The sequence below is a fragment of the Salvelinus fontinalis genome, chromosome 2, assembly GCF_029448725.1.
Source record: "Salvelinus fontinalis isolate EN_2023a chromosome 2, ASM2944872v1, whole genome shotgun sequence".
NCBI classification, from domain to species: domain Eukaryota; kingdom Metazoa; phylum Chordata; class Actinopteri; order Salmoniformes; family Salmonidae; genus Salvelinus; species Salvelinus fontinalis.
This window is the reverse complement of record NC_074666.1, coordinates 47,829,870-47,844,766: the sequence shown is the minus strand read 5'-3', so window position 1 is coordinate 47,844,766 and position 14,897 is coordinate 47,829,870.

Sequence of the window (14,897 nt, the reverse complement as noted above, 5' to 3'; positions counted from 1 at the left end):
AACCAAGGTAAACATTGGCAACCACAGCACTACCCTTCTTCTAACAGGGCTAACGTTAGTAATCTAACGTTAACATTTTAGTAACAGTGCAGTGATTAATTGAATTTTTGCAAGCAGCAATTAGATCGTTGTAAACAGCTAAAAAAAACTCCTTTAGCTAGCTATCACCACTAACTAGTATAGTCACTCATCATCATATAAAAATAAAGTTAGCTACAGTAGCTTTGTAAATGGTTTTAACTTTGGTCCTTTTTAATCTTTACGACACAAGCTTCAATGCAAGAGTGACACCTAGATACTGATACAATCATAATATTCATAGCTACCTACTGTGCATTGCAAAAGTATTCACCCCCCTTGGCATTTGTCCTATTTTGTTGCATTACAACCTGTTATTTACATGGCTTTTTATGTGGATTTCATGTAATGGACATACACAAAATAGTCTAAATTGGTGAAGTGAAATTTAAAAAATGTGTTGTTTCAAAATCTGGTGCAACCAATTATCTTCAGAAGTCACATAATTAGTTACATTGCACACTGGTGGACTTTATTTCAGTGTCACATGATCTGTCACATGATCTCAGTATATATACACCTGTTCTGAAAGGCCCCAGAGTCTGCAACACCAACAAGAAAGGGGCACCACCAAGCAAGCAGCACCATGAAGACCAAGGAGCTCTCCCCAGGCAAGGAGGGCATTAATCATAGAGGCAACAAAAAGACCAAAGATAACCCTGAAGGAGCTGCAAAGCTCCACAGCAGAGATTGGAGTATCTGTCCATAGGACCACTTTAAGCCGTACACTCCACAGAGCTGGGCTTTACGGAAGAGTTGCCAGAAAAAAGCCATTGCTTAAAGAAAAAATTAAGCAAACACGTTTGGTGTTCGCCAAAAGACATGTGGGAGACTCCCCAAACATATGGTTGAAGGTACTGAATACTTTCGCAAGCCACTGTACATTATGGTGACATGAGTTTGTGTGTAGTCAATGACATTTTGACATGTGTGTTTTCGCAGAGGGAGCCATGACAGTCACCCTTAACTGCACTTTCAACTTTGATCCGGTTCAGAAAGGAACCGATGCAAGTGAAGCAAGTAACAGTACGCTAATTGCTGGGCTGAAGTGTAAATTCTGAATCACAGTTTATTATCTGAGCAACTATCAATGTTATCTGAATCATTAACTCTTTCTCACACCCACACACAATTATACGGTTTTGTGTCCCTCCATTTCTTATGATATGTCACATTTTCCAATGATATAGCACACATATAGAAGTTACTTCTGGCCGATGTAGTATGGAGAGCGTTTGCAAATTCCCAAGATTTGAGATGATGGCATTAGATAATTTTCGCCCTTTAGCCGCTGTTTGGACGATGCATCTCAAAGCTGCATGCTGCCTAGCCGCTCTACAGACAACATTAAAAATACCTTTATTTGAGGCCGGATCCAACAGCAAATAATGTTTCACTACACAATTTGAATTACGCTAACCAAATGAGTTTAAACATCAAATTTGAATGGAAAACAAGATTATTAGCTAAATTATACTGGCAATAATAAAAAACAGTATGCTTTACTAAACTATAACTGTTGTGGGTAAAATGAAGAGTAGATTCAAGTTAATATCAAGTTTATTATTGCTATGCCATCACGTTCTTAAAAGAACTCCAGCACAGAGAAGAGAAAAACAAGGAACAAAGAAACAGATACATCATATTTAACAAAAATATAGCTTATGCAGAGGGGGTTTATAACTATAGTTGGTTCGATAGAGATGGAATTAAGGTTTTATTATAGGCTAAGAGCAGTGAATATGTGCTGAATGTATTTACAAAAAAAGGTCATGTTTGAGTCCAATAACGAAGTCGAAAAAAGACGAAACGTAGTCTATACCCAGATAAAGAGCCATATACCAAATGATAGACACAACTGAGAATTCCTCTGAGAATTGACAATATATTTTCCAAGCTGTCCTATGGTCAAGAATGAGATGACACAGGCGCAAATTAGGAGAAAACATGAATGCGCACTTTAAACAGACACATCAATCATCTTTTTAGACAAAGTACAATAGACAGGGACATGATAACATGATAAACACACAACATTTACATTACATTTAAGTCATTTAGCAGACGCTCTTATCCAGAGCGACTTACAAATTGGTGCATTCACCTTATGACATCCAGTGGAACAGCCACTTTACAATAGTGCATCTAGATCTTTTAAGGGGGGGGGGGGGGGGGGGCAGAAGGATTGCTTTATCCTAGGTATTCCTTGAAGAGGTGGGGTTTCAGGTGTCTCCGGAAGGTGGTGATTGACTCCGCTGTCCTGGCGTCGTGAGGGAGTTTGTTCCACCATTGGGGTGCCAGAGCAGCGAACAGTTTTGACTGGGCTGAGCGGGAACTGTACTTCCTCAGTGGTAGGGAGGCGAGCAGGCCAGAGGTGGATGAACGCAGTGCCCTTGTTTGGGTGTAGGGCCTGATCAGAGCCTGAAGGTACTGAGGTGCCGTTCCCCTCACAGCTCCGTAGGCAAGCACCATGGTCTTGTAGCGGATGCGAGCTTCAACTGGAAGCCAGTGGAGAGAGCGGAGGAGCGGGGTGACGTGAGAGAACTTGGGAAGGTTGAACACCAGACGGGCTGCGGCGTTCTGGATGAGTTGTAGGGGTTTAATGGCACAGGCAGGGAGCCCAGCCAACAGCGAGTTGCAGTAATCCAGACGGGAGATGACAAGTGCCTGGATTAGGACCTGCGCCGCTTCCTGTGTGAGGCAGGGTCGTACTCTGCGGATGTTGTAGAGCATGAACCTACAGGAACGGGTCACCGCCTTGATGTTGGTGGAGAACGACAGGGTGTTGTCCAGGATCACGCCAAGGTTCTTAGCGCTCTGGGAGGAGGACACAATGGAGTTGTCAACCGTGATGGCGAGATCATGGAACGGACAGTCCTTCCCCGGGAGGAAGAGCAGCTCCGTCTTGCCGAGGTTCAGCTTGAGGTGGTGATCCGTCATCCACACTGATATGTCTGCCAGACATGCAGAGATGCGATTCGCCACCTGGTCATCAGAAGGGGGAAAGGAGAAGATTAATTGTGTGTCGTCTGCATAGCAATGATAGGAGAGACCATGTGAGGTTATGACAGAGCCAAGTGACTTGGTGTATAGCGAGAATAGGAGAGGGCCTAGAACAGAGCCCTGGGGGACACCAGTGGTGAGAGCGCGTGGTGAGGAGACAGATTCTCGCCACGCCACCTGGTAGGAGCGACCTGTCAGGTAGGACGCAATCCAAGCGTGGGCCGCGCCGGAGATGCCCAACTCGGAGAGGGTGGAGAGGAGGATCTGATGGTTCACAGTATCGAAGGCAGCCGATAGGTCTAGAAGGATGAGAGCAGAGGAGAGAGAGTTAGCTTTAGCAGTGCGGAGCGCCTCCGTGATACAGAGAAGAGCAGTCTCAGTTGAGTGACTAGTCTTGAAACCTGACTGATTTGGATCAAGAAGGTCATTCTGAGAGAGATAGCAGGAGAGCTGGCCAAGGACGGCACGTTCAATTTTGGAGAGAAAAGAAAGAAGGGATACTGGTCTGTAGTTGTTGACATCGGAGGGATCGAGTGTAGGTTTTTTCAGAAGGGGTGCAACTCTCGCTCTCTTGAAGACGGAAGGGACGTAGCCAGCGGTCAAGGATGAGTTGATGAGCGAGGTGAGGTAAGGTAGAAGGTCTCCGGAAATGGTCTGGAGAAGAGAGGAGGGGATAGGGTCAAGCGGGCAGGTTGTTGGGCGGCCGGCCGTCACAAGACGCGAGATTTCATCTGGAGAGAGAGGGGAGAAAGAGGTCAAAGCACAGGGTTGGGCAGTGTGAGCAGAACCAGCGGTGTCGTTTGACTTAGCAAACGAGGATCGGATGTCGTCGACCTTCTTTTCAAAATGGTTGACGAAGTCGTCTGCAGAGAGGGAGGAGGGGGGGGGGGGGGGGGAGGATTCAGGAGGGAGGAGAAGGTGGCAAAGAGCTTCCTAGGGTTAGAGGCAGATGCTTGGAATTTAGAGTGGTAGAAAGTGGCTTTAGCAGCAGAGACAGAAGAGGAAAATGTAGAGAGGAGGGAGTGAAAGGATGCCAGGTCCGCAGGGAGGCGAGTTTTCCTCCATTTCCGCTCGGCTGCCCGGAGCCCTGTTCTGTGAGCTCGCAATGAGTCGTCGAGCCACGGAGCGGGAGGGGAGGACCGAGCCGGCCTGGAGGATAGGGGACATAGAGAGTCAAAGGATGCAGAAAGGGAGGAGAGGAGGGTTGAGGAGGCAGAATCAGGAGATAGGTTGGAGAAGGTTTGGGCAGAGGGAAGAGATGATAGGATGGAAGAGGAGAGAGTAGCGGGGGAGAGAGAGCGGAGGTTGGGACGGCGCGATACCATCCGAGTAGGGGCAGTGTGGGAAGTGTTGGATGAGAGCGAGAGGGAAAAGGATACAAGGTAGTGGTCGGAGACTTGGAGGGGAGTTGCAATGAGGTTAGTGGAAGAACAGCATCTAGTAAAGATGAGGTCAAGCGTATTGCCTGCCTTGTGAGTAGGGGGGGAAGGTGAGAGGGTGAGGTCAAAAGAGGAGAGGAGTGGAAAGAAGGAGGCAGAGAGGAATGAGTCAAAGGTAGACATGGGGAGGTTAAAGTCACCCAGAACTGTGAGAGGTGAGCCGTCCTCAGGAAAGGAGCTTATCAAGGCATCAAGCTCATTGATGAACTCTCCAAGGGAACCTGGAGGGCGATAAATGATAAGGATGTTAAGCTTGAAAGGGCTGGTAACTGTGACAGCATGGAATTCAAAGGAGGCGATAGACAGATGGGTAAGGGGAGAAAGAGAGAATGACCACTTGGGAGAGATGAGGATCCCGGTGCCACCACCCCGCTGACCAGAAGGTCTCGGGGTGTGCGAGAACACGTGGGCAGACGAAGAGAGAGCAGTAGGAGTAGCAGTGTTATCTGTGGTGAGCCATGTTTCCGTCAGTGCCAGGAAGTCGAGGGACTGGAGGGACGCATAGGCTGAGATGAGCTCTGCCTTGTTGGCCGCAGATCGGCAGTTCCAGAGGCTACCGGAGACCTGGAACTCCACGTGGGTCGTGCGGGCTGGGACCACCAGGTTAGGGTGGGCGCGGCCACGCGGTGTGAAGCGTTTGTATGGTCTGTGCAGAGAGGAGAGAACAGGGATAGACAGACACATGGTTGACAGGCTACAGAAGAGGCTACGCTAATGCAAAGGAGATTAGAATGACAAGTGGGCTACACGTCTCGAATGTTCAGAAAGTTAAGCTTACGTTGCAAAAAAATAAAAATAAAATACAAGATCTTATTGACTAAAATGATATAGTACTGCTGGCTGGTGAAGTAGCCTGGCTAGCAGTGGCTACGTTGTTGAAAGTGAAGCTGGCTAGGTAACCTCGACAATTTCACTAAAGTTCTCTAAACTACACAATTATCATGGATACAAGGACAGCAAAGACAACTAGCTAACACTACGCTAATCAAGTCGTTCCGTTGTAATGTAAGTTTTTACAGTGCTGCTATTCGGTAGAAGTTGGCTAGCTAGCAGTGTTGGCTAGGTAGGAGGACGGCAGCGCGGCAGGCGAAAAATAGCTGGCTAGCTAACCGATAATTACTCAAAGCTACACAATTATCTTAGATAAAAAGATAGCAAAGAAAACTATGTAGCTAGCTAACACTACACAAGTCAAGTCGTTCCGTTGTAATGCAATCGTTTCTACAGTGCTGCTAATCGGTGGCTAGCTGGCTAGCTAGCAGGGTTGACTACGTTACGTTACGTTAGGGCGAGAATACCTGGCTAGCGAACCTCAGCGAACCTTGATAACTACACAATTATCACCGATACAAAGACGGCTATGTAGCCAGCTAAGTAGCTAGCTAAGATCGAACAAATACAAATCAAAGATAGCAAAGACAACTGTGTAGTCAGCCAACACTACACTGATCAAGTCGTTCCGTTGTAATGCACTCGTTTCTACAATGCTGCTATTCGGTGGCAAGCTGGCTAGCTAGCAGTGTTGGCTACGTTGCGTTACGTTAGGGCGAAAATAGCTGGCTGGCGAACCTCAATAACTACACAATTATGTTTGAGCAAAGACGGCTATGTAGCTAGCTAAGATCAAACAAATCAAACCGTTGTACTGTAGTGAAAATGAAAATCAGACCGTTGTACTATAATGAAATGTAATGAAGAGTTTATACTACTATTCGGTAGACGGTGGACGTTTGCTAGCTGCTGGGCAGATAGCAGTGTGGACTACGATAGACGACGGAATACGATAATTACGCAATTATCTTTTATACACAGACGGCTAAGTAGCTAGCTAAGAAGAAATTGCTAAGGTTAGACAAATTAAACCGTTGTACTATAATGAAATGTAATGAAATGTAATGAAAATGAAATGAAAAGTTATACTACCTGCAGAGCGAATGCCAACAACAATTGCTACTGTGACTCAGGGCTCGAAATGATAGGCATCCCGTCATCCCGGGGATGATAAATATGTAACTGTTCAAAACAGACTGGGACAGTTCTGGGATGATAGATCCAAAATCAATGCAACCCCTCTAAGCAGGGGGTTCGTTTGGGATTCACAGAGAATCCACTGGCAGACTTGAACCGACAGCCAGTTTGAGAGAAGGAGACCAACAATAACGTATTGTAGATGGGTATGCAGTGCCTTCGGAAAGTACTCAGATCCCTTCCCCTTTTCCACATTTTGTTACATTACAGCCTTATTCTAAAATCTACACACAATTTCTAAAATCTACACACGCCATTTCATCTTACTGTGCTGGTGGGTAGGACATTTGGATATTATGACGGGGGGAATTTGATACAAAATATTTTAAGGATCATATTATTAAACAGACTTTCCAAACGTGAGTCTTCCTTTCTGCTTACTTCATGTCAAAATAAAATCCCTGCATGCGCGGCATATGTGGACAGAAAATGAATAACATGTGGGGGACGTTTATTTCTACATGAGGTAGACAGAGAGAAAGTGGGTCTACAACAGACCCACGTTTGGAAAGTCTGTTTAATAATAATTCCCCCGTCATAATGACCAAAGGTCCTGCCTACTGGCACAGTATGGTTAGACATTTAAGGTTAGGGTTAGGCATGAGTTTAGCAGTGAGGTTAAGGTTAGGGGATCGATCCATGTCATTTCAGCAAGCCATGATACCCACCAAATCAGATTGTTCTGAAATCATTTCCGTCGTTAGAAACAAATAAGATTAGCATTCCTGCAACATTATTTTGTTGAAATATAATTTTATCTAAGAAATTAAGTACATTTCTTGCACCAAAATTGGTGCAAAATTGGCCATTTTAATTTATATGATTCATATACTGAGCAAAAATATAAATGCAACATGTGAAGTGTTGGTCTCATGTTTAAAAGATCCCAGAAACTTTCCGTACGCTCAAAAAGCTTTTCTATCAAATTTTTTTTTTGATTTTAAAATGAATTAAATATATTTTTTTCTCACCCATCTACACGCAATACCCCATAATGACAAAGTGAAAAGTTTTCTAGAAATGTTAGTAAATTAATTGAATATGAAATACAGAAATATCTCGATTGGGCATCAAATGACTTGATTTCTGCTAGTGCTAGTAAACGCTCCTTAACTGTCCCCTCTGTCACATACAGTTGAAGTCTGAAGTTTACATACACCTTAGCCAAATACATTTAAACTCAGTTTTTCACAATTCCTGACATTTAATCATAGTAAAAATGCCCTGTCTTAGGTCAGTTAGGATCACCACCTTATTTTAAGAATGTGAAATGTCAGAATAATAGTAGAGAGAATTATTTATTTCAGCTTTTATTTCTTTCATCACACTCCCAGTGGGTGAGAAGTTTATATACACTCAATTAGTATTTGGTAGCATTGCTTTAAAATTGTTTAACTTGGGTCAAGTGTTTCAGATAGCCTTCCACAAGCTTCCCACAATAAGTTGGGTGAATATTGTCCCATTCCTCCTGACAGAGCTGGTGTAACTGAATCCGGTTGGTAGGCCTCCTTGCTCGCACACGCCTTTTCAGTTCTGCCCACAAATGTTCTATATGATTGAGGTCAGGGCTTTGTGATGGCCACTCCAATACCTTGACTTTGTTGTTCTTAAGCCATTTTGCCACAACGTTGGAAGTATGCTTGGGGTCATTGTCCATTTGGAAGACCCATTTGAGACCAAGATTTAACTTCCTGACTGATGTCTTGAGATGTTGCTTCAATATATGCAAATATTTTTCCTTCCTCGTGATGCCATCTATTTTGTGAAGTGCACCAGACCCTCCTGCAGCAAAGCACCCCCACAACATGATGCTGCCACCCCCATGTGTCACGGCTGGGATAGGGTTTTTCAGCTTGCAAGTCTCCCCATTTTTCCTCCAAACATAACGATGGTCATTATGGCCAAACAGTTCTATTTTAGTTTCATCAGACCAGAGGACATTTCTCCAAAAAGTACGATCTTTGTCCCCATGTGCAGTTGCAAACAGTAGTCTGTCGTTTTTATGGCGGTTTTGGAGCAGTGGCTTCTTCCTTGCTGAGCGGCCTTTCAGATTATGTCGATATAGGACTCATTTTACTGTGGATATAGATACTTTTGTACCTGTTTCCTCCAGCATCTTCACAAGGTCCTTTGCTGTTGTTCTGGTATTGATTTGGACTTTTCGCACCAATGTACGTTCATCTCTAGGAGACAGAACGTGTCTCTTTCCTGAGCGTTATGATGACTGCGTGGTCCCATGGTGTTTAAACGTGCGTACTATTGTTTGAATGTGGTTCCTTCAGACGTTTGGAAATTGCTCCCAAGGATGAACCAGAATTGTGGGGGTCTACAATTTTTTTTCTGAGGTCTTGGCTGATTTCTTTGGATTTTCCCATGATGTCAAGCAAAGAGGCACTGAGTTTGAAGGTAGGCCTTGAAATACATCCACAGGTACACCTCCAATTGACTCAAATGATGTCAATTAGCCTATCCGAAGCTTCTAAAGCCATGACATAATTTTCTGGAATTTTCCAAGCCATTTAAAGGCACAGTCAACTTAGTGTATGTAAACTATTGACCCACTGGAATTGTGAAACAGTGAATTATAATTGAAATAATCTGTCTGTAAACAATTGTTGGAAAAATGACTTGTGTCATGCACAAAGTAGATGTCCTAACTGACTTGCCAAAACTATAGTTTGTTAAGAAATTTGTGGAGTGGTTGAAAAACTAGTTTTAATGACTCCAACCTAAGTGTATGTAAACTTTCGACTTCTACTGTACATACCTGGATTGTACAACATTTGCCCATTATTTTTTCCAAAATTCAAGTTCTGTCAAATTGGTTGTTGATCATTGCTACAGTAGACAACCATTTTCAGGTATTCAAGTAGTTTTCAGTCAAAACTGCAACTCGGCCACTCAGGAACATTCATTGTCTTCTTGGTAAGCAACTCCAAGTAGATTTTGCCTTGTGTTTTAGGATATTGTCATGTAGAAAGGTGAATTAATCTCCCAGTGTCTGGTGGAAAGCAGTCAACCAGGTTTTCCTATAGGAAAATCCTATAAATTAAAACGGACAATTTGGGTGCAATCAATTAGCTTAATTTCTCAGAGATCAAATTATATTTCAACAAAATAATGTTGCAGGAATGCTAATCTTACCATTTTCTAACAGAATTATTTTCAGAACAATCTGAGATGGTGAGTGTCGAAATCCTCTTCCTTGTACTTTTTTGAGGTGGAACGACTTTAGGTTTAAGGTTAGTTTTAAAATCAGATTTTAAGAAGAGAAATTGTAGAAATATGTATTATTTAGGAATAATTAGGAATTTGTGGCTGTGGTAACTAGTGACGACCTATGCCATAGTTCTTGAGAAATGTAAGCCGAAAAGAGTGCTCATGCAAAATTGCTTATCATGTGAAATTGATAAAATAGTCACTCAATAAATGGTCTCCCCTACTATGGGTCATATTAGCGGCTATCCCACCTTTTACAATCCATTACATTAGCTTTGTAAATCACAGGTTAAAACCTTTCTGGGATAGGCGTCCCACCAGCGGGACACCTGTCGACAACTTCCGGTAAAATTGGAGGGCGCGCAATTCGAATAAATAAATAATCATACAAATTTGTGATATTAGCTTTTTAGGGCTATTCGGAAATTCGGATGAATGACGTTCCCAAAGTAAACTGCCTGTAACTCAGGCCCAGAAGCTAGGATATGCATATAATTGGTAGTATTGGATAGAAAACACTCTGAAGTTTCTAAAACTGTTAAAATAATGTCTGTGAGTAACAGAACGTATATGGATGGTGAAAACCCGAGGAGAATCCATTCTGATTTTTTTTTTTGAGGACACAGCTCATTAAATGCTTGTTTATGGGAGATTCAAAGGAATACCTCCCAGATTGCAGTTCCTATGGCTTCCACTCGATGTCAACAGTCTTTAGAAAGGGTTTCAGACTTGTTTTTTGAAAAATTACTTAGTAATTGTAGTCTTTCAAGGTGGCTCTCATTTTAGACTGTAGTCTCGTGGATGAGGGCTCGCGTCGTTATTTATCTCCGGTATTGAACATACTACATTCCGTCTTAAATTTGTGGTCTAGGGCACTACATCGCAGTGCTAACTGCGCCACCAGAGTCTCTGGGTTCGCCCCCATGCTCTGTCGCAGCCGGCCTCGACCGGGAGGTCCGTGGGGCGACGCACAATTGGGCTAGCGTCGTCCGGGTTAGAGAGGGTTTGGCCGGTGGGGATTTCCTTGTCTCATCGCGCTCCAGCGACTCCTGTGGCGGGCTGGGCGCAGTGCGCGCTAACCAAGGGGGCCAGGTGCACGGTGTTTCCTCCGACACATTGGTGCGGCTGGCTTCCGGGTTGGAGGCGCGCTGTGTTAAAGAAGCAGTGCGGCTTGGTTGGGTTGTGCCTCGGAGGACGCATGGCTTTCGACCTTTGTCCTTCCCGAGCCCGTACGGGAGTTGTAGCGATGAGACAAGATAGTAATTACTAGCGATTGGATACCACGAAAATTGGGGAGAAAAGGGGATAAAATTTAAAAAATAAAATAAAATAAAAAAAATTGATCATTTATTTACATATTAGGGTACCTGAGGATTGATTAAAAACGTTGTTTGACTTGTTTGGACAAAGTTTATTGGTAACTTTTGGGATTCCTTTGTATGCACGTTGAACGAGTGGAACAGGTGGATTACTGTATCAAACGCGCCAACTAAACTGACTTTTTTGGGATATAAAGAAGGACTTTATCGAACAAAACGACCATTTGTTGTGTAGTTGGGACCCTTGGGATTGCAAACAGAGGAAGATCTTCAAAGGTAAGTGATTTATTTTATCGTTATTTCTGACTTGTGACGCCTCTGCTGGTTTGGAAAATGTTTTTAATGCTTTTGTGTGTGGGGCTCTGTCCTCAGATAATCGCATGGTATGTTTTTGCCGTAAAGCCTTTTTGAAATCTGACAACGCGGTTGGATTTACAAGAAGTTAAGCTTTTAAACGATGTAAGACACTTGTATGTTCATGAATGTTTAATATTACGATATTTGTATTTTTAATTTTGTGCTCTGCAACGCTAGCGCCCCACCTATCCCAAATTAAACATCTAGGTACATACAAGTGTCTTATATCGGTTAAATGCTTAAATTCTTGTTAATCTAACTGCATTGTCTGATTTACAATAGGCTTTACAGCAAAAGCAGGTCATGCGATTGTTTGAGGAAGGCGCCCCACATCAAATTATTTTTCACCAGCACAGGCTTCGTAAAATCTCAATAGTGATTAAATATTCACTTACTTTTTGAAAATCTTCCTCTGATTTGCAATACCAAGGGTCCCAGCTACAACATGCATGGTCGTTTTGTTAGATAAAATCCTTCTTTAAATCACAAAAAGTCTGTTTATTTGGCGCCATCGATTTGAGTAATCCACTCGTTCAAAATATAGAGAAATAATTTCAAAAAGCTACCGTTAAACTTTGTTAAAACAAGTCAAAATACGTTTCTACTTAATCCTGAGGTACCCTAAAATGTAATTAAACTATAATATTTCATACGGAAAGAATTATGTTGAATAGAAAAGTAAAATTAGCAAGTGCACGTCCTCTTCGTCGCGCGCGCACAAACTGATCTCCAACTCTCACTCCCAGTACCAAAACTCTACATGTTTCCTTGTTTGGGAAGAAACAAGCCTGAAACCTTGAACAAAGACTGTTGACATCTAGTGGAAGCCATAGGAATTGCAATCTGGGAGCCGGAATTGCATAGGACCCATAGCTTTCCATTAAAAGAGCATGGGCTTCCTCTCAAAACAAAATCTGGTTGGTTTTTCTTTGGATTTTCTCATACCATACCAATTGTGTTATACATTATTATTTTAACATTTCAACAAACTTCAAAAGTGTTTTCTATCCATTGGTACCAATTATATGCATATCCTAGCTTCTGGGACTGAGTAACAGGCAGTTTACTTTGGGCACGTCAGTCAGACAGGAAGTTGAGGAAAAAAGCCTGAATTAAAAAATGTGATTGCTTATCTTTGACCATGAAGGGAAAGGATGTCAGAAGTTCTTCTAGTTTAAGGTACAACTCAATAAAACGCAATAAAAATTCTAATTAACGCCACCAACTTGAACAGGGTGTAATAACAGCCGAGGTTGATGCTTTTTGCCTACTGTAAACATTGCAATCAGAAATTACTACATGAAAAGTTGATTTGAACCTTCTGAACAATTAGTGGGTCAGGCGGTGCCTCACTGTCTGATTAATTTCTTGTGAATTCTGATGATAGTTCTCGATTATATCGACTGATAGGTTCTATATGGTGTATTTGACCAAAATATCACACGAGACAAAGATTTTCAGCTGCCCCTTTAAGGGCGGGAGGTTACTGTGGCATCAAGGGGCACTCAAGCTGCTCGAGTTGTCCTTGACAATGTGCCTGTGAGAGAATCTGACTGGTAGCCATGAGCCAATTTTTTTGCTGGCAGTTGAAGCAAATTGAAACATTGAGAAACAACCTAGCTTGTGGAAAAAAAACAATGTAAATTGCCAAGAAACACAAGGACAAACTATCACTTTAGTAGACTTTTGTAAAATAGACCAACTTTTATGCCTGTGTAAGTGCTTCTAAAAATGAATCTTCAATCACAGTGTGCTTAGTTCCCCAGGCAGGCAGTGTTACTGTGTGTCATACCAGGTGGGAAATACAGTACCACTCAAAAGTTTGGACACACCTACTTATTCAAGGAATTTTCTTTATTTTTACTATGTTCTACATTGTAGAATAATAGTGAAGACATCAGAACTGTGAAATAACACATGGAATCATGAGCAACCAAAAAAGTGCTAAACAAATCAAAATATATTTGAGATTTGAGATTCTTCAAAGTTGCCACCCTTTGCCTTGATGTTAGCTTTGCACACTCTTGGCATTCTCTCAACCAGCTTGACCTGGAATGCTTTTCCAACAGTCTTGAAAGAGTTCCCACATATGCTGAGCACTTGTTGGCTGCTTTTCGTTCACTTTGGGGTCCAACTCATCCCAAACCATCTCAATTGGGTTGAGGTCAGGTGATTGTGGAGGCCAGGTGATCTAATGCAGCACTCCATCACTCTCCTTCTTGGTCAAATACCTCTTTCACAGCCTGGAGGTGTCTTGGGTAATTTTTCTGTTCAAAACCAAATGAAATCTCATATTTGGACTCATCAGACCAAAGGACAGATTTCCACCGGTCTAATGTCCTTTGTCCGTGTTTATTGGCCCAAGCAAGTCTCTTATTATTGGTGTCCTTTACTAGTGGTTTCTTTGCAGCAATTTGAACATGAAGGCCTGATTCATGCAGTCTCCTCTGAACAGTTGATGTTGAGATGTGTCTGTTACTTGAACTCTCTGGAAGCATTTATTTGGGCTGCAATTTCTGAGGCTGTTAACTCTAATGAACTTATCCTCTGCAGCAGAGGTAACTCTGGGTCGTCCTTTCCTGTGGCTGTCCTCATGAGAGCCAGTTTCATCATAGCGCTTGATGGTTTTTGCGACTGCACTTGAAGAATCTTTCGAAGTTCTTGAACTTTTCCGTATTGATTGACCTTCATGTCTTAAAGTAAAGATGGACTGTCGTTTCTTTTTGCTTATTTGAACTGTTCGTGCCATAATATGGACTTGGTCTTTTACCTAATAGGGCTATCTTCTGTATACAAACCCTACCATGTCAGAACACAACTGATTGGCTCAAACTCATCAAGAAGGAAAGATATTCCACAAATTAACTTTTAACGAGGCACACCTGTTAATTGAAATGCATTCCAGGTGCCTACCTCCTGAAGCTGGTTGAGGGAATGCCAAAAGTGTGTAAAGCTGTTATCAAGGCAAAGGGTGGATACTTTGAAGAATCTCAAATATAAAATATATTTGGATTTGTTTAACACTTTTTTGGTTACTACATGATTCCATATGTGTTATTTCACAGTTTTGATATCTTCACTATTATTCTACAATGTAGAATAATAATAAAAAACTTGAATGAGTAGGTGTGTCCAAACATTTGAGTGGTACTGTATATTATAGGAATTGTAATTCTTTGTGTGATTAGCTACCAGCTATGAAACAAAACGACAGAAACACGTTGAAAACAGTTACTACAGCATTTATTTTTTTGCTATAAATGTGCTCATACTTAACTTCTCAATCTATTTTTATTAGAAAATGTGAATGAAATGCTTGCACTGTGGAGCCCTGACCATCCGCCAACGTGGCTGGTGAAATAGTCATCTTACACACCAATGCCAAAATCCTAAAGACAGTCAATTTCTACGGGACCGTTTTAGTCACGGTAATTAGGCTGCTGCTGCTGATGGT